The following is a 25962-nucleotide window of genomic DNA, read 5'->3' as shown; positions in this document are numbered from 1 at the left end:
ACATTAGTAAGAATGCTTTTGGAAACAAAGGTGGACTGTCACTGACTGCCCTAAGCAAAGAGTCAAGAGGCCACAGGTCAGATGAGTAACATTTAGCATGCTAATTAACCTCTCTGAGGCTTAGATTTAAAATAAGTAGGGGTGGGGTGGGGAGAAGCAGTCTGGGAACTTCCACCTATAGGACAGTAGAAAGCTCATCTTTTCCTCGGTCACTTCCTTTTTCTTAGGATCCTCTTGGACATTGCTGAATCCCCTGCACCCCATCCCAGTACAGCACAGAAGCTACTAGTTCCTAGACCCAGCGTGTGGAATGACTATCGCTTTTGTTCAATACAAAATGTCAAAAGGATCCTAGTCTTCAAGGAGCCACCAAGAGTCTTGGTGAGGCTCATGTGCAGATTTGGAAATCACTTGTGATCTAGATTGACTTTCACACAAAAAGGCCGACAATACCAAGTCCCAGCAAGGATCTAGAGCAACCGAAACTCTCACACATTATGGGAAGCAAAGCAAAATGGCCCAGCCACTCTGGAGAGCAGGGTGGCGATTCCCCATCGTACCCAACACAAGCCATAGGACCGGAATCCCACTCCTAGGTATTGATCCAAAGAAATGGCAACATATGTCCACGTAAAGTCTTACACGTGAATCTTCAGAGCAGCTGCTAGTGTATTTATTTATTTGATCCTGGGGCTTAAACTCTGGGGTGAGTTACCTCTGAGCTATACCCCAAGTCCTTTTTATTTATTTCTTTATTATTTTCAGGCAGGGCCTTGTTAAGTTGCTGAAGTTGGCCTCAAACCTGGGATCCTCCTGCCTCAGACTCCCAAATCACTGGGATTACAGGCATATACCACCAAGCCTGGCTATAGTTAGGATTTTACATGTCCCTCAAAGGTCCCTGTTTTAGGAACTCGGTCTCTATCCCATGGTGCTACTGAGAGGTGGTTGGAAATGTTAAGAGGTGGGGCCTAGTGGGAGGTCCTCTGGTCATGGGGGTGTGCCCTTGAAGAGATGGTAGGACCCCAGTGACTCTCCTCTTCCTCTCTTTCTTGCACACCAATCTTGAGGTAAGCATCTTTGCTCCACCACTAACCCCTGGCCGCGCTGTGCTGACTCACCACACGACCAAAAGCAACAGCCCAACCCACCATGACTGAAACCTCCAAACTTGTGAACCAAAGTGAAGCCTTCCTGTCTCCTCAGGCATTTGTTCTAGTTATGGAAAACGGATCAGTGCAGCAGCTCTGGTCATAATACCCCCAACCAGAAACAATCCAAAGATGACCAACAGGGCATAATGAGCCCACCGTGGAATACACATCCAATGGAACACTCACTTGCAATGCTGAACAAACTACTGACACAGGCCACCTCTTGAATCCATCTCCAAGGTACAATGTAGTGAGAAGCCAGCCTCTAAAGGTTACACGCTGTATGATTCCATGTATAAGATAAAACCAGAGCTTATGCATCAGGGGTTCGGGTGGGGAAGGGTGTGAATGCAAAGCAATAACGTAAGAGAAGTTTTGGGGTGATGGAACTTCTGCAATGTGCTGTGGGGGTATCTACACGAATCTCTATAGGTGCTAAAATTCATAGAACGGTATGCCCCAAAATGTCAACTTTACTGTATGACAACTGAAAAAAAAAAAGAAATGTTACTTTCATTTTGGAGGGAAAAAATAAATAAAATAACCACAGAGGATGATACTCACAAGAATCAGTTCAAAGCAGGGGTTCTCATACGAAAACAGCCAAGTCCTGAGAACTATTTGCTGTTAGTATCATTTTCAATTATAAAGGTCCTTGTATTCTTCTGGACCAGTGGATCTCAAAGGGTGGTCCTCAGAGCATCACTGCAGGATCATCTGGGAATCTGTTAGGAAGTACAGACTCTGGGGCCCTACTGGGAGCCAGAAACTCTGCGGGGAGAGCCCAGCAGTCTGGGTTTGCACAAGCCTTCCAGGAGAGCAATTCAAATGCAGGCTAAGCTTTGGGAACCCCTGGCATGGATATGCCAATTAGACTAGCCCATCATGGAATAATCAGCCCATGTCCCATTAATGTCAAAAAAACTGGATCTTTCTCCATATCCTACTTGCTCACAAACTCTTCCTTGTCTGCATCTCCTCTGCCCCCACCCCTGCATTTAGTCTGCCCCAAACACGACAGGCAGGGAGAAACCAAAAGCCACAGTTCCATCTGACTGCCCTGAGACACCTAGAACTAAGAGTACCTGTCCCCCAAGCTGAGGACCCATGGGGGACCTTTGGCTGTGCAAATCTACCATGGATTCTGCAAACTCGTCTCCTATCTGACCCAGCCTGGCCTTATAAACCAGGACCAGAATCCACTGGACCAGTCCACTTCCCTCTCTCAACTTCTGGGACAGTTCTCAAATCAAATGTGAACCTCATGGCTGTCCCCTGAACCCTGGAAGAGCACCACTTCCTACCTTCCCCAAAACAACAACTTCAAAGACGCTTTGCATGGTGGCTGGCTCCGAAGCCACACAGAGATGACGGATTACAAGGCAGAAATCAAAACCAGATGGATTTCACATTCAGCAAAATAAACAGAATTACAGCATCAGGGTTGGGCTCCAGAAACTAGGGAGCTGTGTATTTGGCACAAAGCCCAGGCCTGGTGGCCCCCAGCTCGGGTTGGGCTCCCCTGGCCTCTCTTCTGCTCCCATAACTCCCACAAACAGTGCCCGGGGCACCTGGCCTGTTGTCTGTCCTCCTTTTCCAAGGTCTCAACTAGCAATCCTGCTGTGGCTGACATTTTAGTGTTTTATGGAGTTTTTTATATTCTCTTTTATGGTGCAGTTGAAGATAGTTTGGCTTCTTTTCTGCTTTCATCCAAAGATGTACAAGCAGCGACAGGAATACTGTATTGTTAATGATAGAGACAGCTGGCTCTTGGGGGAACTGGGGCAGGGGAACAGTCATGGCACCCACCCTCCTTCCCACCACCGGTTCCTTCCTCCCAGAGCAAGCTGAGCTGGGTGTACCCACTCGTACCTCGTTCTCATCGCTACACACAGGAAACTCCTCTGTTTCTAGGGAAACAATATGGCGCTCTGTGTAGCCAGTATTTCTGAACCAAGGGTGATTCTGCCTCCCAGGACATGTTTAGCAACATTTGGAAATGTTTACTAGTTGTCACAAGAAGGGTGGGAGAGGCTGGATCAGTTCCCTACAGCTGCTGGAACAAACTTAATGTCTTAGGACAACATACATTTATCCAGAGTTTTCTGTGGTTCACAAGTGGGTCTCTCTGGGCGAAAATAAAAGTGTTGGCAGGGCTATGTTCCTGCTGGAAGTTATGGGGGAAGAATCTGTTCCCAGGTCTTTTCCAGATTCTAGAGATTGCCCCATTCCTTGGCTCAAGGCCACTTCCTCCAACTTTGAGGCCAACAATGGCAGGTGAGGTCCCCTTTATACTGACATCTCTCTGTTCTCCCACTTCCATCTCTGTCTTCCACTTTTAAGGACCATCCAGATGTTCTAGGACAATTTCTCCATCTCTCAAGGTCAGGTGATTTGCAGCCTTAACTCCATTTGCAACTTAAATTCCCCTTGGCATACAACCTGACAATACACCCAGATACCCGGCTTCCAAGGATTTGGACATGGACATCTTTTGGAGGGGGCAGTTATTATGGTGCCTCCCACAGGAGGCTACGGGCATCTAGTAAGCAGAGGACAGGGGTGTTGCTCAACATCCTGCCATGCACAGGGCCACTCACTCACCCAACAGCCAAGAATGATCCAGCCCAAAGTGTCAACAGTGGCCAGGCTGAGAGGCCACGGTGCAAACTGACACTGACAATCTAAAACTTGAAAAATGTGTAAAATGTATCTTGCCTATAGGCGCCACAGGGAGGCGGTGGACATGAATCATTTAAAATCTCTCTACATGAATAACTTCAAATAGCATGGCTAATTCTGCTTTGCTGGTGGGTTGCTTTGTGGTCACTGAAATCCCTGATATTAGCTGGGCTGGAGCTGCCCATGACCCATCCCCTCTCTTCTTTTCTTCTCTTCTGCAGAAGTGCTGAGCCACCAGTAAGCTGATGCTAATTCCTAATGACCCTGCAGATCTGTCCCTTCCAAAAATGCCCTCTGGCACCCAGGATGCTATGGGCAACCAGGGGACTCCTCTTCTCTCTGGGTGAGGCCTATAGTATAATGGGCAGCTCAGGAGACCCTGTTCCCCCTGTGCATACACAGAGGGAGAGGTTTACAAAGAAAGGACAGACCCACAAAATTAATTTTAAAAAGTTTTTGAGGAATTGTGAAGTCTTATAAGAGACCCACATGGTCTTTATTCATATGGATAAAAGCAGTACAGATCAAATCTTTATGATGAAGAAGCAATTTGACTGTTTTCATTATTCACAATTATATTGCAATATAGCATATGTTTTGTTTTTTTTTTAAGTTGTCGATGGACCTTTGTTTTATTCATTTCTATGCGGTGCCGAGAATCAAACCCAGTGCCTCACACATGCTTGGCAAGCACCCTGCCACCGAGCTACCTCAGCCCATGTCATTTATTTATACATTTTTTTTTTACGATTAAAAGACAAAAGAAAAGTCTATCATTATCATACCTCTTTTCCCTAATAATTCCAACAGGAGTCCAGTGATTCAGCCCCAGATGACTGAATTGGGTCATGTGCACATCCTGGCCCACTCTGGCCAGCACGACTGGATGAACTAATTGGCCAAGCTGGAATCAGGTTTGTCTTTCTCTAGAGCAAACCCGGTTGCTGGCTGGGTTTCCCACAGTGGGTCAAGAAGGTGCCGTAGAAGGGTGACTGGGGTAGGTTTCATGGGGTTTCCCCTAAAGGACAGCCAGGCAGGGCTGTTCCTTCTCATTCCCACGAAAGGAATGCCTGCTTCTTCTCACCCCCATAAAATGATGGGCGGGAGCCTGGTAACACATTGGATGTCCCACGCCCTACACCCCAGGATGGCCCCTGCAATCCCACTCTTTCCATTTGGCAACGCGAAGCACTCACTTAACTGCTGCCATCAGCATTTCTGCTAAAGCCACCATGTCTGCTCCAAAGCACAGAGGGATGGATCTAGGCAGTCCTGACACAATGTCTGAGACAGCCCGTGCCAACACATCCGCTCTGGGGACACTGGGCATTTGTTCATTTATCCATCAAATATTTGCTGCATGCCCACAAGTATGTGTAGGACACCCTTCTGGAGCCTGATCCCTCAGAGCAAAGTAGGACCGTGGGGCTTTGCCCATAGGCAGCTTCAGTGCAAATCAAGGATGATTATAAAGCCTTTAAACATCGACATACCTTCCTTATCCCATTTGATATCCACATCAATGTCTGAGGCAGGTAACTTGCAACCGTGCAGATTCTGTTTTACAGAGGGTGAAACTGTGGCTGATGGTCTGTCACTTACCTTGGGACTATGTATACACTTATAAAACTAGGCAAGGCAGCTCTGGCATTAGACCAGGTGGTCTTGAGGCTTTGTCCGACTGAGGATCTTGCCCAAGGTCATGCTGCTAACAAGATACGACACTGAGGCTGAACCTTGCAGTCCCAGCCCTGGGACCCTTTGTCACTTCTCTTACGTGTTCACCACAGCAGCTTCCTGACCACCATCCAGCACCGTTCAACAGCTTGTCACCCTCCCTGACCAAGGACCTCCTTCAGGACTCCAGGCTCAGGGCTCTCACTTGCAAGGGGCCGTGAAGGGGGCAAAGGAAGCATTTCCCCACCCCCCATCCAGTCACAGCAGTTCCTTTGTTGCCTCAATGCCCCCAGTGAGTCACCCCGCAGCCCCGAAGACAGTTGCCCAAAAGAGCCCCATTGTAGAGGACTGCTTGTCCCCACTTCCCTTTCCCATTTCCCCAAACAGCCCTCCCTAGATGGAACATAAGTCATGTAAATGCCAAAAGAAATTAAAAGACGCTTTTGAGTATGGGATTTTCAAACGTAAGATCCCAGCGGCAGCGGCAACAGCTGCTACTGTAGCTTCTCAGCCCTATTCCTCCATCCCCGGCCTTCTGGGGCCTCTTGGATCAGTTTCTTCCTCTCCTGGGCCCCCTGACTGACATGTAGGCATCCCTGAGTCAGAGGTTAATCTGGCATTTCTAAACATATCCTGGATAAAATCTGGTGGTCCAGAAACCACTGTGGGCGCCCAGGGCATCTCTTCAGTCCTCGCAACCATCAGATTGCCAGAAGCAACAGGTAGCATGCAATCCCCCCGGCTAGAGTGGGCCAGGATAGGCATATGACCCAAGTCAGTCATCTGGGGCTGAATCCCTGGGCTCTTGTTGGAATTATTAGGGAAAAGAGGTATGATGAGGATAGAATGCAAGCCTGAAGGTGCTAATGGTCACCTGCACCTCTCATGAGAAACCTCATAACGATTGGAATCAACACAGAAGACAATGTGGTGGTAAGGAAGAGAGAGAAATAGGGGCAGAAAGAGAACAGACTGTGTTGACATGGACTAAGCCACTTGATCAACCCATGCCTGCAGCTGAGAGGTCTAGGAATGTTTCAGTTTTACCAATCCATAAAACTCCACTTTATTTTGAAGCCAATTTGAATGCTATTTCCATAATATCTAACAGAACCTTGGCTAACGTTCCCTTGGGGAGGGTCAAGGTATTATAGGAATAGTGACACTCGAAGCTAAAAGAACACAAACAAAGCGGGGAGAATTTAGAGATCCAGCTCCTTTCTTCAGCCTGCATTTGTGGGCAAGATCATTCCCCAAAGATGTATATGCATTTCTAAATCGCTCCTCTGGCAGCTATATCAAATCACCACAAGCTTGGCAAAACTGTATTCTGTCACAGTTCTGAAGGCCAGATGTCTGAAATCAGCATCAGAGGGCCACACTCCCTCTAGAGGTTCTAGGGAAGACTTCATTCCTTGCCTCTCCCTGCTCTTGGTGGCTGCTGGCATTCCTGAGCTTGTGAGTGCATATTACTCCACACTGCCTTCCTGGTCCTCCTCCTTCTTCATCCACGTGGAGTCCAATCTCCCTGGACCTCCCTATCGCTGGGACACTGGTCATTGCATTTGGGGCTTACCCAGATAATCCAGGATAGTCTCCTCAATATCGGCAACTTCCTTACATCTGCAAAGACCCCCTTTCCAAATAAAGACTATTTCCCAGTTCTGGAGATTAGGACACGGACAAGCCCTTATCGGCTGCCCCCCCACCCCATCAGGCCATGTCAGCCCATCCTCCCTCTCTGCAGCTGTAGATGAGACGTGCCACTGTGAACATGCTCAGCTCTGACCACAACCCGAAGGCTGTGCGTGCCACGTGGAAGTGCTTTGTCAGGACACGCACACTGCAGAGCAGAAATGGCTCTGGGGGAAAGGCAGTGACCAAAACCAGACTCCCAGGCCTCCCATGTGATCTGCAGCCCAGGCTCAGCAAGCAAAGCAGTAAAAAGGGATTCCCTAAAGAATTGAGGTTCCCATCATCCTTGTCGCACCAAGGTGAGTCCTTTAGGTGGCATCCAAGATGATGCAAGTGGGCTGAGGTTCACGTTTTAAATAGTGTCCTATTTATTTTTCCAAGATCTGTTAGGAAAACAAGCAAACATATAACTAGTACATAAAGCCTGAGATGTCACTGTTAGTTTCATGACACCCTGGTGGCCACGATCAACTTTGACTGGTTGTCAGGCTCACTGAATTTTGGAAGGGACCACTTATAGTCACCAAGACCTCACCATGTAGTGGTGAAGATGATGAACTTGGGAGCCAGACCCCCTGGGTTCAAATGCAAGCTCTCCCTGGGCAAGCCACTTGATCTTTTTGGACAGTGGCAGAGACAATTTCCATGATTGTCTCTACAATGAATAACAACATTATTATTAATACCTCTGGCCAGGATTAAATAAGTTAATATACATAAAGCATTTTTAGTCTGCTGGCCCTTGCTGGCTTCCTCCAACCCCCCGATTCTACTTTCGTCCTGAACAAGATGCTATAATGGGGTGGGGTGGGACCAAGCCCCTAGCTCATGTCAGCTGAGTTTCCTTTGACTCCCATTTCATTCCAACCTCCTTCACTCTTCTGGGCAGATGAGCAAGTGCCCCATTTCTCTGAGCTTACCCCAGTCCCATCCCCTCCCACTGGCTAGAGGAGGGTCCAAGCAGAGGGTCAATGGTACCAATGGCTGAATACCTCCCTGATGACCACCACACACCACACACCCCCAGCCTTCAGCCAGGAATGTCTTCTAGTATTACCCCCGGAGCAAGACAGTCCTTTGAAAATACAGTCACCTGGATGGTCAGGGTACCCTGCTGGCTCTGGTTCACAATGCACATGGTCCGAGATCACAAACCATCTCCTAGAAGTCTGAGCAGAGATCAAGGGACAAGCGGATTCCTTAACTGAGTCAGATCACTTGGAGGAAAGCTGATGTCCACATTCCTCAATTTTTACACCAACCACCAAGGCGTGGCCATTGTTACATGTTGTAAAGAACCGGGATGTGGCGCCTCTGATATTATGAATGCCAAACCAAGGGTCCTTGTCCTGGTCACTTGCAAAAACAAATAATTTGTTCTGCTCTGTCCTTTAGAGATTTACCATGAATGACAGATTTAAGCCTTCCATTGAACAACAAAACAACCCAACACTTCTTCTCAAATCTTCCCCACTCTCAGTACTGGGGATTGAACCCAGGAGCATTTTACCACTGAGTTATACCCCCTTTTATTTTGAGACGGGGTCTCATTAAGTTGCTGAGGCTGGCCTGAAACTTACAATCTTCCTATGGGACATTCTCAGCCTCCTAAGTCACTAGAATTACAGGTATATGCCACTGTGCCCAACTTTCTCCAAAACCTTTAAAAGCTGCTTTGTAAGAAGTACAGTGACATCACACCAGCACCCCCCCACACACAAAAAAAGGTAGCCCCCACATGCTCTCGACAGGAAGGCTCTTTCTAGGAGCAATATCAACCCCATAATTCCCTTTCCCTCCAACTCTAGTAGGAGATCTATATCTGGATGGAGCCCTGATCTTCTTCCCTGATCTGAAGATAGAGAAAACTATGGTGAGGGTCCCTGAGACCCTGAGTCTATAATTTGATGACAAGCTAGAAGAACTCACAGAATTCAGCGTTATATTTGTTCTTCAGGTTAGGATTTATTTCAGCAAGAGGTTTTGAAGCAAAATCAGTGAAGGGACATGGAGCCTGGGGGAGGGGTCCTGAGTAAGCAAGGAATCCTCACCTAGCCAAGTTCTCTCCCAGTGCAGTGACATGGGCCCGCCTTGCTTAATGTCTCCAGCAGTGAGTGGTGACATGTCACCTGCTAGGGAAACTCACAAGAGACTCTGTGTCCATGGTCTTTATTGAGGGCTGATCACAGGCTTCTCCTGCCCAGCATGTACCCAAATCGTAGGTTTCCAGAAGAAAAGCAAGTATTCAGCATATACCATATTATGTACATAACCAGGTCAGAGAAGAGCCACCATTGTCATTTAGAGAAGAGTGGGAATTCTTCCTAGAATCAACTTCCAAGACACCAGCTGGGGGTGGGGGCAACCCCATAAGGAAGCTCTTCTAAGGAGAGCAGCGTCCAGCCGGCCATGTCAGCTCTTTCTGCACCCTGGTTATAGAATGTTTTGCAGAAGAGATCTCCCCGGCTGGGTGGCCCCTCCAGTGCCAGAATCCTGACACCAAATCCAGCCTGTGCCAAGCATGTGTGAGTCCATGAACACCAGCTTCTGAGTCTGGTATTGCACGTCGATGAACGCTGAATATAGTAACCAGTGCCTCTGACGGTGGCTCTGTCCCAGGCGCTGGGCCAAGCGTTTGACACTCAAACAGCTCACATATTCATATTAATGTTTTACAACAGAGTCAGCCACAGCTTGAAGACATGAAATGACTTGCCCAAGGTCATGCTATTAATGGGTTTGAACCCTGGTCCAATTGGCTCTCCAGCCAGGAAACCTTAACCCCCACATCCACGACCTCTTGGGAAGTGATCTTTCACTGACCCCCCCCCATATAATTTTCAGTATAATCTCATACTACTGTTTTTGCTTACTCGTGTTTTTAGTTTGTCTCTGTATTTTCCTTTAAAAAATGATTGAACGGAAAAATTTATATTCCTCTCCAATGGAAAAACAGAAATCAACAGTAGCTCTCAAAAATAATCACAATGAAAACCAAGCAAGGATATTCAATTCCAGCTGGATATTGTTTACCGCTAAGGCTTTCTCTTACCCTGCACCACCTGGAACTTTCTCTCCATCATTATCATAAGCATAGAGAGAGGAATAAAACAGGAATAGCTTCCTTTGACGTGACTCACTGGTACTGAACATCTTGCCCATAAACCATCTAAATCCATCCTGGCAAGGACCTGGGGAAATGCCATGGATCCCACAGGCACCGTTCACCCTATTTGGTGTCTTCCTAGTCCCATCAGGGCCTCTCAGCTTCCTGGGCACCCCACTCCTCCACCCTCAGGCCTGAGAGGCTTGCTCTTGCTCCTTCCTCCCCCATTTACTCTTCTTTGTTCTCCAGCTTTGGAGGCCACTAAGCCCCCAGGAGTCATGCCACCACCCACCACCAACCAGGGACAATGATACCCCAGCCTCCCAATTGCTCCCAGCCTGGCTTCCTGTTCTCTCTTCATTCCTATTTTCTGCTTCCATTTCTGTCAAAATCAGAGACTAGATCTTAGATTCCATTTCCCCCTCCTGACCCCACACCAAGCTCTGGCCTGGCCTTAGGAACACCTGCCAGTTCAGTCTTTAAGAAATCACCTAACCAGGTTAAAGGGTCCTACTTGGACCCTCTCATGGGACATTCCCAGTTACCAAGTCAGGGGTCACTGAAGAACTCCAAGCAGCACAAGCTATTAACGTGTTCCAGAGTTTATGAAGCAAACAGACCTGGCCTGGAGTCCTGGCTCTACCACCTCCTCGGGCAAGTGAATTCCCACGTCTGCGAAATAAGACCAAAAATAATACACATCACACAGGGTTACTGTGGGACAATGTGGATTATCCAGGGCCTGTCCCCAGTAAACACTGTTTTTCAGAGCTGGGCTCTGAGACTGGGACCCAGAACAGGAAATGGGGTGGAGGTGGTGGAGGTGGTGCAGGCACACACGTGTTGTAGAGAATGACCAGCAACATGCAAACCAGTCCAGCTGAAGTCAGTGTCAGACAGGCGAGGGCTTGCCCTGCGGACCAGAGCCTGCGAACGGGACCGTGGGCTGAATCTAGCTCTCTTGCTTTGCTTGGCCTGCAGAACTTTAGAAAAATATTTGACTTAGTTTCCAACATACAAAAAAACCCAGAAAAGTTCCCTGGAAAAACGTAAAGATTTCAATCATCTCTTGAAAATCGGGAAGACCATACTGAAGTTGCTACAGGCTCGGGATGAGCCTTCTTTTCCCTTCACTAGGCTGGTTTGCTACCCTGGCTGCCCATGAGAATCCACCAGGAATACTCACACTCAGCCTGGGTCTTGGGGAACAATGGAGACCAGCTGTTTTTAAATCTTGCAAGGTAATTCTAACGTGCACCAATAGGGAAGCTCTCATGTCTGCTTACCAGGTGACTCCTGTTTCACCTGGCTCTGTCACCTGCCTGGTTCGGGTACTACCCAGCCCACAGCTTGTGCAATAGAGGTTCAGGAATTAGGAAAGGCTGGGACCCTGCAATACAAAGCCAGCACAAGATCCCTGCCAGAAGTCCATGCTTTAACTATCACCCATTCCACAGCATCTGTGCTAGAGGGAATGCAGAACTGGCTCGGTGTCCCTGACCCACTCCCATGCCTTCTCCCAAGGTAAAGGTCAAAGCTTCCCATGCCTGTGAGTACCCATGGAGGAGAATCAAGGACAGGCTTCCCCTGACTAAGAAAACTGAATGACCTTCATGTTTCAGGTTTCAACTGCTGTGTCCAAGGTTCTTCCTGCTTAAATCTAGTTTCTGTAAAACTGCCACCAAACCATAGCCTTAGAAACCCCTGGTTCCATCATTTCCTGAAAGAATGATCTTCCCGTCCACAAACCTTCCCCTTTTTGCAGGAGTCAATACTGATGCAAGGTAAAGAGCAGAAGGGACCACTTGCCAGCACCATTTCCTAGACATGACGTGACAGTGGAGAGAGCAAGGACAGAGGCTTGGGGTGCTGGGTTCAGGGAAGGGCTGCCCCATATGGACTATCTGGCCCCAGGACTGGTGCATTAGTGGCTTATCTGCCACTGGGGGAATTCCCACTGGTTTTGTGCCATTTCTGTAAAGACCGGAACTGAGAAGAAGTAAGAAAGAGAGTGTCATCATTCTCTGGCTCATGTCATCATTCCAACTGTAAAACACCAAGGCTGTCTCTGTCTCACCCAGGGCAGGCAGTTAATGCCAACGGGAAAGATGGCCCTCTTATCTGGGGGGACCAAGTGACATTGAGGTAAAGGCTAGCTGGAATAAGCCAAAGAAATGGGATTTTGATGGCAAAGATAAAGTGTGATGGGGCTGGAGAATAGTGACAAGTGACATGAGAATCGAAGAGACGAGGGCTTCCCAGGATGCAACATGTCCCAACAGGCTACGTGGCTCAGCCTGAGGAACAGGAAAAGGAGGGAGAGTGTGATCAGTACGCAGCAACCTCCGTGAGCTAATTCCACCCCAGGGGTTGGGGGCAGAGCTACAGACAGCATGTTCCACGATTCACCATTTGAGGTCAAGGGGACAGTGTAGGGTTGGATCTAACAATCCTGAAACAGGTATGATTTGAGCTCATTCTCCATTCTGTCATCTCTGAGCACCTGGGGAGAGAGTCTCAGCACAGTCATTTGCATTGGCTTCCTATATAAAGCATGGTCTACAGAATGGCACACACTGAGCTTATTTATGAACACAGCATCCAGACTCCTCCTCCATCAGACTGTGCATTCTAACAAGAGCCCCAGGTGAATCGTGCACACACTCATCTTTGAGAAGCACTAATTTCAAGCATACAGGCTATTTGGGATTCAGGGGAGTCTCTAGGTATTGCCAGGCACTGATCAAGTACATAATGACAATACAGACAGTTCAGGGACTCAGAGACAGTTCTGGTGGAGGCATCTTACTCAATGACTTTTTATCCAGTAAAATTTAAGACGGCACTATTTCCTCCATTCCCTAATTCACTGATCAATCAATGCAATCTCAGATTAAAATGCTTCCCTGCAGCCGTCAAGCCTGGCAGAATAACATGTCGAGAATTATTTGCTTATCAGATCGTTTATTTATTTACTTATCACGCTATTAAAAAAATGTACTGAGCACCTGTGATGTGTCAGGCATTGAGAATATACAATAAATGACCCAGCCCTTTCCCAGGAAGAGTTTGCTTGTGGTAAGAGAAAGATAGTAAACATGTAATCATGCTGCTATGTGGTGGATGTGTGCAACGTGAGGGAAAAACCAGGGTACTGAGAGCCTGCAGGTGTCCTCGGACGAGTGCTACTGAAAGGTCACCCTAAGAACACGCTTTCTCTCCTTATTAGACTTTTCTCTTTGCATTTTCTGCTCCCTCTGATTTTGCTTTCTATTGAATTGATTGTGTTTTCTGTATTCCCATCTACTCTGACAAATTGGGCATTCGTAGAGTCCATTTATACGACAGGTGGTTGCACTGACATTGTTAATGTGGACACTCGCCTTCAAGCAGAAAGTTAATCAATAGCTCTTTTCTCCTTCTGAATAATACAAAAATCCCAGGATGCCTTACCTTCGATCTCTTCTCTCCATCTTCTAGGTGTTGGTAGCATGAATCAGCTAGACAGGCTATTTTTGTACAAGTCCTAGAACTACTTGGTTATTTGTTATCCCTTGCCACTTAGAACAATTTCCCAGAAAAAAAAAATAGCAATTTTCAAATTGACTCAAGAGGAAATAGAAAACCTGCATAGATCTATACTCTTCAAAGGAATTGATCCAGCAGTCAAAAATCTACCTTGAGAAACTGTAATGGCCTTGTGTGGTTTTTACTGATTAGTTTTCTCAAATCTTTAAGAAAAAGACAACATTTGAACTATCTCATCCACAAGTCAAGAGGAAAACACTCAGTTCCTTTTATAATACCCTGATAGCACTTCAAAGAAGAACAATATAGCAAGAAAGGAATTTAAAAGTCTGCCTCCTAACCTCATTTAGGTATAAGTATAAAAAAAAAAATTGAAACATGCATTAGCAAATCCTGGAAATGCAGAGATGTTAAAATATCAGAAAAGTCATTGAACAGTGGGTACAAGACCTGGGTGTGGTTGTACATGCCTATCATCTTAGCATCCTGGGAGGCTGAGACAGGAGGATTGCAAGCTCAAGGCCAGCTTCGGCAAACTGGTGAAGACCTAAGCAACTTAATGAATTCCTGTCTCAAAATAAGATAAAATAAAAACAGCTGGGGATATAGCTCAGTGACAAAGCCCCCTCGCCCCCTATTTAATCCCCAGTACCAATAAACCAACAAACAAATAAACACAAGGAAAAAAAAAGCAGGATAATTTATATGCAGAATAAACACCTGACAAAGCACAACATGCATGTGTGTGATTAAAGTTTCTTGCAAACTGGGACTAGAAGGGAGTTTTCTTGGACAGATAAATCATAACTATTAAAAATTAAAATAAACTTCATACTTACTGGAAAACACCACAGGTTGCTTTGTGAAAGTCAGGAATAAGACTAGGCTATTCCCCGCCACCACCAGTTTCTCCTCAATACTGGACTAAAGATCCCACTAAATGAATAATTTATGGATCGTGAACAAGATACAACTGACCTCCTCACAATATACAACTGTCTACCCCCCAAATCCAAGAAATTCTACAAACCACCAGAACTAATAAGACACTTTAGGATCTATTTATAAAAACTAACAGCCTTCCTCTGTGCCAGCAACAATTGGAAAATATGATACTTATGTTTCAAATGGATGATTCAAAACAGATTATTTAGCTCCATGCTCTCTTGAACCCAAATAAAAATGACTGGGCAAAGAAATCTGGTAAAGGGGCTGTGGCTGGGACTCAGGGGTGGTGCACTTGCATGGCATGTGTAAGGCACTGGGTTCGATTCTCAGCACTGCATATAAATAAATAAAATAAAGGTCTATCAACTAATTTTTTTTTTTAAAATTAGGTAAAAAGTTACAAAAGGACAAAAAATGAACTAAAAGTTGACAACGAATGAGACATGTTAACAAAATTTTGGACAATAGAAAACAAATGGTGCAAATGGCAGTGACTTAGCATAGAGGAGAAGGCTGAAAGCTATATGCCTCCTGGGAGAGAAAGAGAAAAGTAAAAAGCCGATTTATAATGCAGAATTTCAAAAAGACCAGGAAGGCTCACCGATACAAGGTATCAAGGTGGAGTCTTAAAAAGGAGGTGAGAGCAAGGCTCAGTGGTATATGCCTGTAATACCAGCAATTTGGGAGGCTGAGCAGCCTTAGCTGCTTAGCAAGACCACTAGCAACTTAATGAGACTTTGTCTCAAAATCAAAAAATAAAAAGGACTAGGGGTGTGGCTTAGTGGTTGAGTGTCCCAGAGTTCAATCCCCAGATGGGCTCCACTTCTGTGGACTCAACAGACCAAGGATAAAAAAAAAAAAAAAAAAAAAAGTCAGAGAAGAGCCTCCTAGATTCCTTGCTACCTTTGTCAGCCAAGTGGCTTCCCTTATCCAGATGGCAGGAAACATTTTAGAAGATAGGTGACAAGTGTATTGACAATAGAGCAATTAGGCAAATGTTCATACTACTGATTAAGATCAGACCCACTTTCTTTTCAGAAAGCTATTACAGGGTATGCTCCAACAAAACAAGGGAGAAAACCAAGGAAGAGGAAGATGTGATACTCAAGAACTAGCCAAAAAGTAGCCAAGAAAAGAGAAGCCAAGAAAAGTAATAGAATAATGACGAAGGAAGATCTCAAGATGTTAACTATTCAATAGACCAGAGCAGAGCAAACCTATCATGTTGAAAACAGACTTGAAAGATTGTGTCATGAGTTGATAGTATGTGAGGAAACTTTTAAAAGTCTAATGAAAAATCTGGGAGAAGAATTGATGCAAGAGACAGGCAAAAGTCAAGCAAATAAAGCACAATTGTGCTGGGCACCATGGTGCATGCCTGTAATCCCAGCAACTCAAGAGGTTGAAGTAGGAGGATTGCAGGTTTGAGGCCAGCCTCAGCAACTTTGTGAGACCACTGTCTCAAGATCAAAAATAGAAAGGGCTGGGGATGTGGCTCAGGGGTAAATTGCCCCTGGGTTCAATCCCCAAACCAAAAAAAAAAAAAAAAAAAAAAGAAGAAGAAGAAGAAGAAAGAAATATTAACAAGGAAACTTTTCTCCCCAATTTAACCTCAAAATGTAATGCCATTTCAACAAAAATCACATGAGCTGACTCTAGAATTCACAGGAAATAGCAAAGGTTCAGGAACATCCAAGATAATTTTGAAGAAGAATGAAGATTTGTCCCATGAGATAGTAAGTAAGGATCCTTATTAAGTTATAATAATTAGAATAGTGAGCAATGGACACACAAATAAACCAGCAAAACAGAAGATCAAGCCCAGGAACAGATCACATACTTATGGGAACACATGACAGGTGGCCATCAAATCAATGAGGAAGGGCTGGGGGTGCAGGGCTGGGTCCTGGGTTCATCTGCAGCACCCCCCACACTCCAAAAAAAATTTAGTGAAGAGAGGATGAATTTAATAAATAAAATAATAATGGGGCGATGGGCTACTCAATTAGAAAATGAATATGAATACAATTATAGCCAACAGTAAAAGGAAATTACAGATGGGCCAAAGATCTAATTGGGTGCAATAGCGTGCATCTGAAATCCCAGAATTGCAGACCAATCCCAGCACCTAGTGGGACCCCGTCTCAAAATAAAAATTTTAAAAAGGGTTGGGGATACAGTTCAGTGGTACAGTGCTTGCCTAGCATGAATGAGGGTTTGGATTCAGTCCCCAATACCAGGGGTGGAATGGGGTGAGGGAATATAATTATCACATACAAAACTTCAAAGCTTAAAGAAACAAATTTTTAGACTCTCTTGTGACCTGGGGATAAGAAAAGATTTCTTAAGACATAAAAAAAGCAAAGACCACCAAGCAATACGTTAATAAGTTTGATTAGACTACAATGGAAAAACTTCTGCCTAACAAAATAACAACAGTAAAAAAAAAAAAAAATGAAAAGATAAAACAATGATTGTAAGACAGCAAGATAGGAACATGAGCACAGCAGACACAGAAAACTCATGAGAGGGAGGAAATCCAAATGGGCAAATCGACATGACAATGTACAGGACCTCACTAGCAACGAAGGAAATGCAAATGTAGTTTCAGCCCAAGGTGCTCAGATGGCAAAAATAAGAAGTCTGATGTGTTTGGCAAGGCGCATGGAAATTCTGATACTCCGTGGGTGGCAGTATATATTTGCAAAAGCTCTCTGAAACAATTTGGCACTAGTTGACAAAGTCCAGATGTACACACACAGACAGGGATATGCTCTTTCTAGATATCTAGCCCCAGGGACCACTCACAGGTTACCCAGGGAGACAGGGATAGGACACACAACGCAGCACCTACCAATAGGGATAACTGTGGCATACGCACATGCTCGAAACCTATGCAACAGTTAGTTGAACTAGCTCTACGTGTATCAACATGGATGAACCTCGAAAACTTAGTGTGTGGGGAAAAAAGCAAACCGCCAAAGGATAAATGCAATATGACACATTTTTGTGGCGGCTTCAAAGCACGCATTGCTCTATACTCTTTTGGATATATATTAATAAAAATTCAAAACATGTCATGGAAAATGCATACCAACCACAGAAGAGTGGTTACCTCCAGGGAGGGAAAGAGAAAAGGGAATAGAATTGGAGGAACACACAAGGATGTTTACGGCAAGTCATGCATTATTTCTGACCCATGCTTGGCACATGCTAATACTTGTCGAATCCAGAATGGTGATAAGCACGTTCAAATTGTTCAGTATCATCAATCTTCAGGAAAGTACACGACAAAAGCACAGTGAGAAACAACCACATACTCACTAGAATGGAGAAAAAAAATTAATGTTTGTGAGAAGGAGAACAATCAAAAGCTCATGTCTTGCTGAATGTGACCCGTGAACTGAAGCAACCACTTCAGAAAATCCCTTTTGCCATTATATACTTACCATATGATCCAGCAATTTCTTTCTGAGGTATTTTTTACCAGAGGAATGAAAACATGTCTGAAAGACCTGTACACAAATGTTCACAGCAGATTTGTTACAGAATAGCTCAAAACTGGACACAAACCAAATGTCCATTGATTGACAAATGGATATGCAAATTGTAGTAAATTAATGAATGGAATTCTGCTTAGCATTAGAAAGAAGTGAACCATCACTGGTACAAACATTTATCCTTTGGCGATGCACATCATCTTGTTCAAAAGAAGCTGGATTCAGGAGTACACTCTACACGCCCCATTTCTGTGAAACTCTAGAACAGCCAAATTCATCCCTAAGATGGAGATCAGATCACAGGTGATCTTGGAAGACAAGTGGGCACAGAAGAGAGAAAATGATTGTAAAGGGGCAAGAGAGAACTTTCTGGGAAGATGTCCTATTCTGTCAGTCTTTCTTAGTCATGGGCTGTACATCTGTGGACTCAACAGACTAAGGATCAAAAATACTCGGAAAAAATTGCATAAGTACTGAACATGTACAGACTTTTCTTCTAGTCATGATTGATTAAACAATGTAGTATAACAATGACAGCATTTACATTTTACTAGGTCTTAAAAGTAATTTAGGGATAACTGGGTGCAGTGGCGCAGACCTATAATCCCAGCAGCTTGGGAGGCTGAGGCAGGAGAATCACAAGTTCAAATCCAGCCTCAGCAATGGCAAGGCACTAAGCAACTCAGTGAGAACTTGTCTCTAAATAAAATACAAAATAGGGCTGGAGATGTGGCTCAGTGGTTGAATATCCCTGAGTGCAATCCCCAGTACCGATAGATAGATAGATAGATATAGATAGATAGATAGACTTTAAAGATATTGGTTATTACATGCCTATAGTGGGTGATGGGAAGTTTTAGGGGGAAAATGAAAAACTAAGACAGCTAAATGTTAATTCCTATTCTTCTCAGTGGAAGAGTTTTTTTTTTTTTTTTTTTAATTGAAGAATCAGAGTAGTCCTATTAGAAACTGATGGGTCCTTTAAGATCATCTCAAATCTCTTGTTTTCAGAAAAGAAGCCCAAAGTGAGATTTATTCAAAATGGCGGCAGTGGATATTCATGATTTCAGTTCCAAGTATCCTTTCACCATGTTTTAATGGAACCCCACTTCTTTTCTGGGAAATGATCTCTGCTGCCTCTAGGCACTTACTCTGTGGGTCTATTAATCCAGGTATCAGCCCTCTTTTGACAAACCCAAAGGGTTATGTGGGGTCACTTCTTTCCCAGGGCCCAGTGTGTGGCCTTCTCCAGATGCCCTGTGCTGATGCTTTGAATCACGGACAAGAGAAGGAAAGGCCTGAGTGCAGTTCCTCCATCCCAACAAGCCAACCTGAGGATACTATTTCTGCTCTAAGATTGTTCCTGTTATTCCTACTTCCTGGCCCCGCAGAGCTGGAATACCTGGTTTTTATGTGTTTTGAAAAGGTCTCCCCAGCTTCCTGCTCCTTCTGCAAGACTCTGGTATCTTTATAATAAATGGCACTTGGCTTCTGTCAGCCAGAATCAGGTTCTGGGATTTGCATGCACAGATCACTGCATGATACATCATCCAAGCAGCCCAAGGTACTCAAGACCCACAGCCCAGAGTTCTGAATTGCAGACACCTGTCTCTGAGAGGGTTGGTCACTTAGCTAACTTCTCAGGATCCTTGGCTTCTCTGCTTAAATTCCCCCAGGGCTTCAGGGAGACAATAAAAGAAAACCACCATTTACTGAGTGATGGGCCAAGCACTTGGACACATTTTGACTGAAGTCTTTCCAAAAGCAGGGATGACCCCGGTTTATTGGTAAGAATGCAGAAGCCGAAAAAGAAAGTCAGGTTCCCAAGGTTGCAGAGTTCATGGGCAACAAAGCCAGAAGCTGAGCCAAATCTGTCACTCTTTAAAAGCCCAGGTCTTGTCACCTCATCATATAGCCTCGTTATAAGAAAATATTTGGTCATCGAGTCTTCAAATCAGGCATCAGAGGCACGATGGAATGTTGGCTGTAACTATGAAGCAGAAGCGCCGCTGCATACCATGGGCCAGGACAACACCCTAGGTGACAGCATCATTCATGGGGTGGCAGGGGTTAGGGTGGGGAGCAGCCTTTGGGAGAACACAGGTATCTGAGAAACAGCGTGGGAAACATCCTCCTCTCAGAGGAGTGGAAGGGAATTCTTTCTGCTTTGAGAGGAATAAATGTTCATGTTCCCATGGCAACGGAGCATGCTCGCTGCTGTCCATACCTGTAACAGAGTGACTCACATTTTTGGCATTGCACTAGCCTAGTCCCAAACCATTAGCTCATCAGCCTAGAATGCATGCATTCCAGTGCTGATTATATCTGGCCAGATAACTGGGGGTCCCCGTGTGTCCCTCTGAGACTCTGAGAACCAGAAAAATGCCACCTCCTTTTCCACATGACATTCTCAGTTCCTGTTTTGGCTCCGTGGCAAAGCACCTGGATTTGTTCCGGGTTCTCTATGTAGGTAGTGGGAATGGTGTGACAAGAGTTTGAGTTAAGGCCAAGGGTCGAGTAGGGAATTAAGCATGACACAAAAAAAGGGAATAAATTAGCATTGCCCAAGCTGTTAAAAGCCATGAGAACGGCTGGCAGCATAGAATTCTGATTTCAGACCAAAGCTCATTAATAAATCCTAAAGGGTGCCATGTGGAAGAAATAATCCTGACAGGTTCTGCAGTGGGTTGGGTGTAATCTCAGAACGAGTTGGGTTCAGTCATACACAGGTCCAGGGACGAGAAAAAGGGGTCTTAGAAGAGACCCTACAGAGCCACTGGCTCATGGGAATGCATTCTGATTAGTGAAGGATCCAGAGGGCTATGGGGGAAGAGGGGGTGGTCAGTAAGAGCTACAGTGGAGTAGCCAATGTACCCCCAGTGTCCCCAAGAGAAGAGGAGGCCCAGATCTCAGCAGACCACCTGGAGGCCTCCCAAGCTACTCAGTGATTCCATCAGTTTCCCAATGAGGTCCTACTGGTCATCAGCAGCCACTGCGAAGGGTCCATAAAACCTAGGGCTCACGTGTTTTTTTTTTTTTGTTTGTTTGTTTGTTTTTCTCCCTAAACAAAGGGAAGATCCCTGGCTCTCACTAGTAAATGGGGAGTTTTTGGAAAAGATTTTTAATATGCATGGGGGAATCCATCATGGGAGAGTTGAAGCCAGTTTCAGAGTGAGGTCAGTCAGAGCTCCCCAGGAGAGCACTATACACAAGAATACCACGTGGGTTCAGCTACCCCGATTTCTGCTGAGTGGGTAATCCTCTCCCCCAATTTAATTAAATTAATTTATTTATTTTTGGTACTGGGGATTGAACCCAGAGATGTTCTACCACTGAGCCCCATCCCCAGTCCTTTTTTATTATTATTATTATTATTTAGAGACAGGGTCTTGCCAAGTTGTTGAGGCTGGCTTTGAACTCATGATCTCCTCCTGCCTCAACCTCCTGAGCCACTGGGATTACAGGTGTGTGCCATGGCACCCCGCACTCTCCCCAAATTCTTGATTGCCAATGAAGAATCTGATCAAGATTTTTTTTTTTTTGAGGGGCATCAATCAACAGCACATCAATCAACACCACCACTTGTCATGAAAGGTCTTCTGTTGGAGGGTGGCATGAATTTTGTCCCAGCTCATAAGCTCCTGGGACAGAGAGGTCAAGTTTTGTGGGTGTCTCTGTAGCCAGCCGCACCCAGCAGACATGCTTGCTCGCTGCAATAAGTCAACAAAATCTGCCTGAACCAGGGAGTGAGGGAGAGAGCAACTTAGCTTCCAGAACACTCTCCTCAAACAGCCTGCAAGCCTTCTTGGTTATAAAGAACTGGCTCTATAGCACACACTGGGCTCTGAAATAAAGACCCCAACAGGGTCCTGGGGGAGACTTAACAATTTGGATCTGATTATAACATAGAAAGGGGAGCAGCATTGAATTCTAAGGCCCTTCTCAGTTCTGAAACCACGAGTCTCTAAGAATCCTCTGTAAAGAAACTGAAAATAAGGAAACTCACCCGTCTATGAGGTGAGACATTTGGGAGGAAGACAGACCCTCTGTGCCAGGAGTGGAAAAGACAAACAAGGAGGGCTTCTGGGACCCCACCCTCACTTCACCCAGAGCACACCCACCTCATCTGCACAGTAAGGTACAATACACAGCTTCAGGAGGCACAGCTTGATTATCTCTATCTGAAATGCTTGAGACCAGTTTCCAAATCAGATTTTTTTTTTCAGATTTTAGAATATTTGCATGTACGTTACAAGATAGCTTAGGGATGGGATTCATGTCCAAACATGAAATTCATTTCTGTTTCCTATACGCCTTCTACCCACAGATTGAAGGTGATTTTGTATATTTCCCATAATTCTGGGCATGAACCAAAGTCTCGTGGTGTGGAATATTCCCACTGTGTCATCACGACAGCACTCAAAAGAAGTGGAATACTTCAGAGCACTGTGGATTTTTTAGATTAGGGGGGGCTCAACCTATAAAAGGTAAAAGGAGTTTTGTGCTGGTTTCAAATGTACAGGGATTACATAAATGAGACACAAAACTCGGCACAACTGTGGCTCTGGTAGAGGCATCAATGAGACTGGCTGTGGGGGTACAAGATCCCACGTGGCCAGGCTGCATGCAGGTGACCATCCTTCTTGGCTCTGATATTCCCATTCTCGGAGCCCCCGAGCTGAGGCACTGAGGGATTCAGGAAGAGGGGACCCAGTGTTCCAACCAAAGAGCCTCTGGCTACTCTCTGACTCTCCTTCAACCTGTGCAGGCCTGGGCCGGAGGGGCGGCTCCACGCGGTACTAATTGTGGGGCATCTTTTTACAAGGCTCAGCCCAGAGATCTGAATGAGTCGAAGGTAAATCCTCACACGGCCTGGTGTCTTTAACAGGGAAATAAATTAACCTTAATGACACAGGGCACGCTGCCACGCCACCCTATTTCTGGACGGGTTGCTTCCATGTTGGGAGGGAAGGGAAAGTGCAGTGTGTACACAAATCCAGAGAAGGGATGTGAAGGTCACAGATCCTATTTCCTCCAGGGAAAGGCTGGGAGGGTGGGGAGGCGTCACACTGAACCACAGCTTCTCTGAGACTATGAGGATTAGAGAAGAGATTATGAATGTTCCCAGGCTGCGTACCCTAATCCAGCCACCCAGAGTGCAAAATTAGATGAAGACGAAGTAACAATAGAAAAAAATATATATATTAGATGAGGTGTGGGTAAGTTGGGGGACCTCTTCAGTTCCAATCCTCCAGCACAAGAGAAAGACACTAAGTTTGGCCTGGAGCTTTGGAGCCAGCAAAAGGAGAGAAAGCCCGATGCTTGGTTCCACGATCTTGTGTGTCCTCAGGACTAATTAAGCCCCTGCTTGGGAGATGCACAACCATTCCTGTCTTAATACTAAAAGATATTCCTCCTAAGGATTCAGGGAGAGAGAACACTTGGTTAAAACAAAACAAAAAAAGACCTTTAGAGAACGTGAGTTTCAGGCTGTTTATTTCAACCCTCAGTATGAACTAAGTCCTTAAGAAGTACTCCCTGGATATCAATTTCTGGCTGCAATTTCCATGACCCAACTGTCAGTGAAGGCTCAGCTCACAGAAGAAATGAAAATAAAAAGAAGAGAAGTGGGCTGGATATGTAGCGCAGTGGTAGAGCATTTGCCTTCCATGTGCAAGGTTTGATCCCAGGCACCACAAAACAACAAAGTATCACATTTGGGGCATAGTGTAAGTAACTATTTTGTCTATCTATTATACAGGGACCTGATAGATAGTGTCCAAGTTAATAAACTGAGAAATGTCATGTGGGTGTTTTATTTAAAATTAGAAGTGTGGCTAGAAAGAAGAGTAGTGGTGCATGAGGGGAATGCTTTGCACTCTGAGCACTTTAGCATGATTGGACTTTGGTTTTAACCATGTGCATGTGATTGCTTTTGCTTAAAATAAAAATAATGGCTTTTAAGTTTACAGTGTGAAGAATGAAGACCAACACACACTAGAAAGCAATGCAAATGCAAATGAGAAGCCAGGTGTGGTGGCACACACCTGTAATCCTAGGTACTCCAGAGGTTGAAGCAGGAGGATCACACATTCAAAGCCAGGTTGGGCAATTTCCAAGACCCTGTCTCAAAATAAAAAAAATAAAAAGAACTGAGGGTGTAGCTTAGTGGTTGAGCATTCATTTTCCTAGCATGTGTGAGGCCAAATTCATTCTCCAGACTGGGAAAAAAAAGTTGAAGTTTACTTAGACTTATGCACAAAAGTGACTAATTTCAGAATTGTCCAGAATGGATCTCTGCAACACACCTCACAGGGACAGAGACACAGCCTGCTACTCCATCCCAGCTGAGAACCACTACTCTGAGCAGTCCCTTGAAATGCCAGATGAGGGCAGTGAGGTAGGTTTTTCCATCTTATTCTTCTAGAAAAACCCCAAGATGAAAATTCAGTTTGCCCAAGAATGAAAGTCCACTTTCTTTCTTTCCTTCCCCTCTCCCCCCTGCCGCAGTAATGGGGATCAAATCCAGGGGTGCTCTACCACTGAGCCACATCCCAAACCCTTTACATATTTTAAGACAGAGTCTCACTAAGTTGCTGAGGTTGGCCTTCAACTTGTAATTCTCCTGCCTCAGCCTCCCAAGATGCTGGGATTATAGGTGTCCACCACGGTGCCCAGCAAGTCCACTTTCAAACTCAATGATGCTAACTCTACCCACAGAGAAGTTGGCTTTCAGAGACGAGAGGGGTGAAAAAAATGCAGATTGTACAAACACAAAGACACCCCCTTTCCCTAGATGCTGGGGCATCTTTGAAAATGATAAGAGACTTATGTGTAAGGACATGAAATCACTGAATTGTGCAATCTCTGAGCTCATTAATGTCCTCACTTTTTGGATGAGGGTGTGGAAGGATCAGATGTGAAGTCACTAGCCTAAAGTCTCCAAACGATGTGGTGACAACCTCAGAACCCAGGTCTTCCAAGTTCCAGGCCACATCAGGGTGTATGCTGGAACGCTGTAGAAGAGCTGCTTGAAAAAAAGAGGTTCCAATGTCAAATGTGGATTAAACCAAGTCACACGGGCTGTGTCTTAGTCCTCTGTCTGTTGCTATAATAGAATATCTGAGACTGGGTAATCGATAAAGAATAGAGGTTGATTTGTCTCACTGTTCTGGAGAATAGGAAGTCCGAGATCCAGTGGATATATCTGGTGAGGGCCTCATACAGCTGTAACTCAGGGCAGAAAGTGAAAGGGCAGTTGGTGTACGCACAAGACACAAGTTCTTACCTTCTCACCTGCTCTTCAGTAACTAACCCGATTGTTGAGACAGCCATTAATACATTTATGAAGGCTCCCTCCACGAACAAACCTCTCACTAGGCTCCATCTCCCAATGGTCCCACTGAGGAATTAAGCTTCTAACACAGGAACTTTTGTGGGACACATTCAAACCGTAGATTTCTGTGTCATGGGATTTCTCAGGAGGTGACAAATCCTGCCTCCAAACCCTTCTTAGCATTTTTTTTCCACCTCCTCTATTGATATCTACAGCATAGGCCATGCATCTGTCTTACCCAGAGCAACAAGACTCTAAAGGCTCACAATAGCTAAGCTATGCAACCAACCTAGGTGCCCTTCAACAGATGAATGCATAAAGAAAATGTGCTATATA

General features: G+C 45.2%; 1 protein-coding gene across 2 annotated transcripts in view; it reads right to left on the bottom strand.

The window, feature by feature from the left end:
- Positions 1-25962, bottom strand: part of Gas7 (growth arrest specific 7) — a 230518-nt gene that overhangs the window by 121404 nt on the left and 83152 nt on the right. The window lies entirely within an intron of this gene.

The sequence above is a fragment of the Marmota flaviventris genome, chromosome 17, assembly GCF_047511675.1.
Source record: "Marmota flaviventris isolate mMarFla1 chromosome 17, mMarFla1.hap1, whole genome shotgun sequence".
Lineage (NCBI taxonomy): Eukaryota > Metazoa > Chordata > Mammalia > Rodentia > Sciuridae > Marmota > Marmota flaviventris.
Note: the sequence above shows the minus strand (reverse complement) of the source record. Positions and strands in the feature narration are given on the sequence as shown.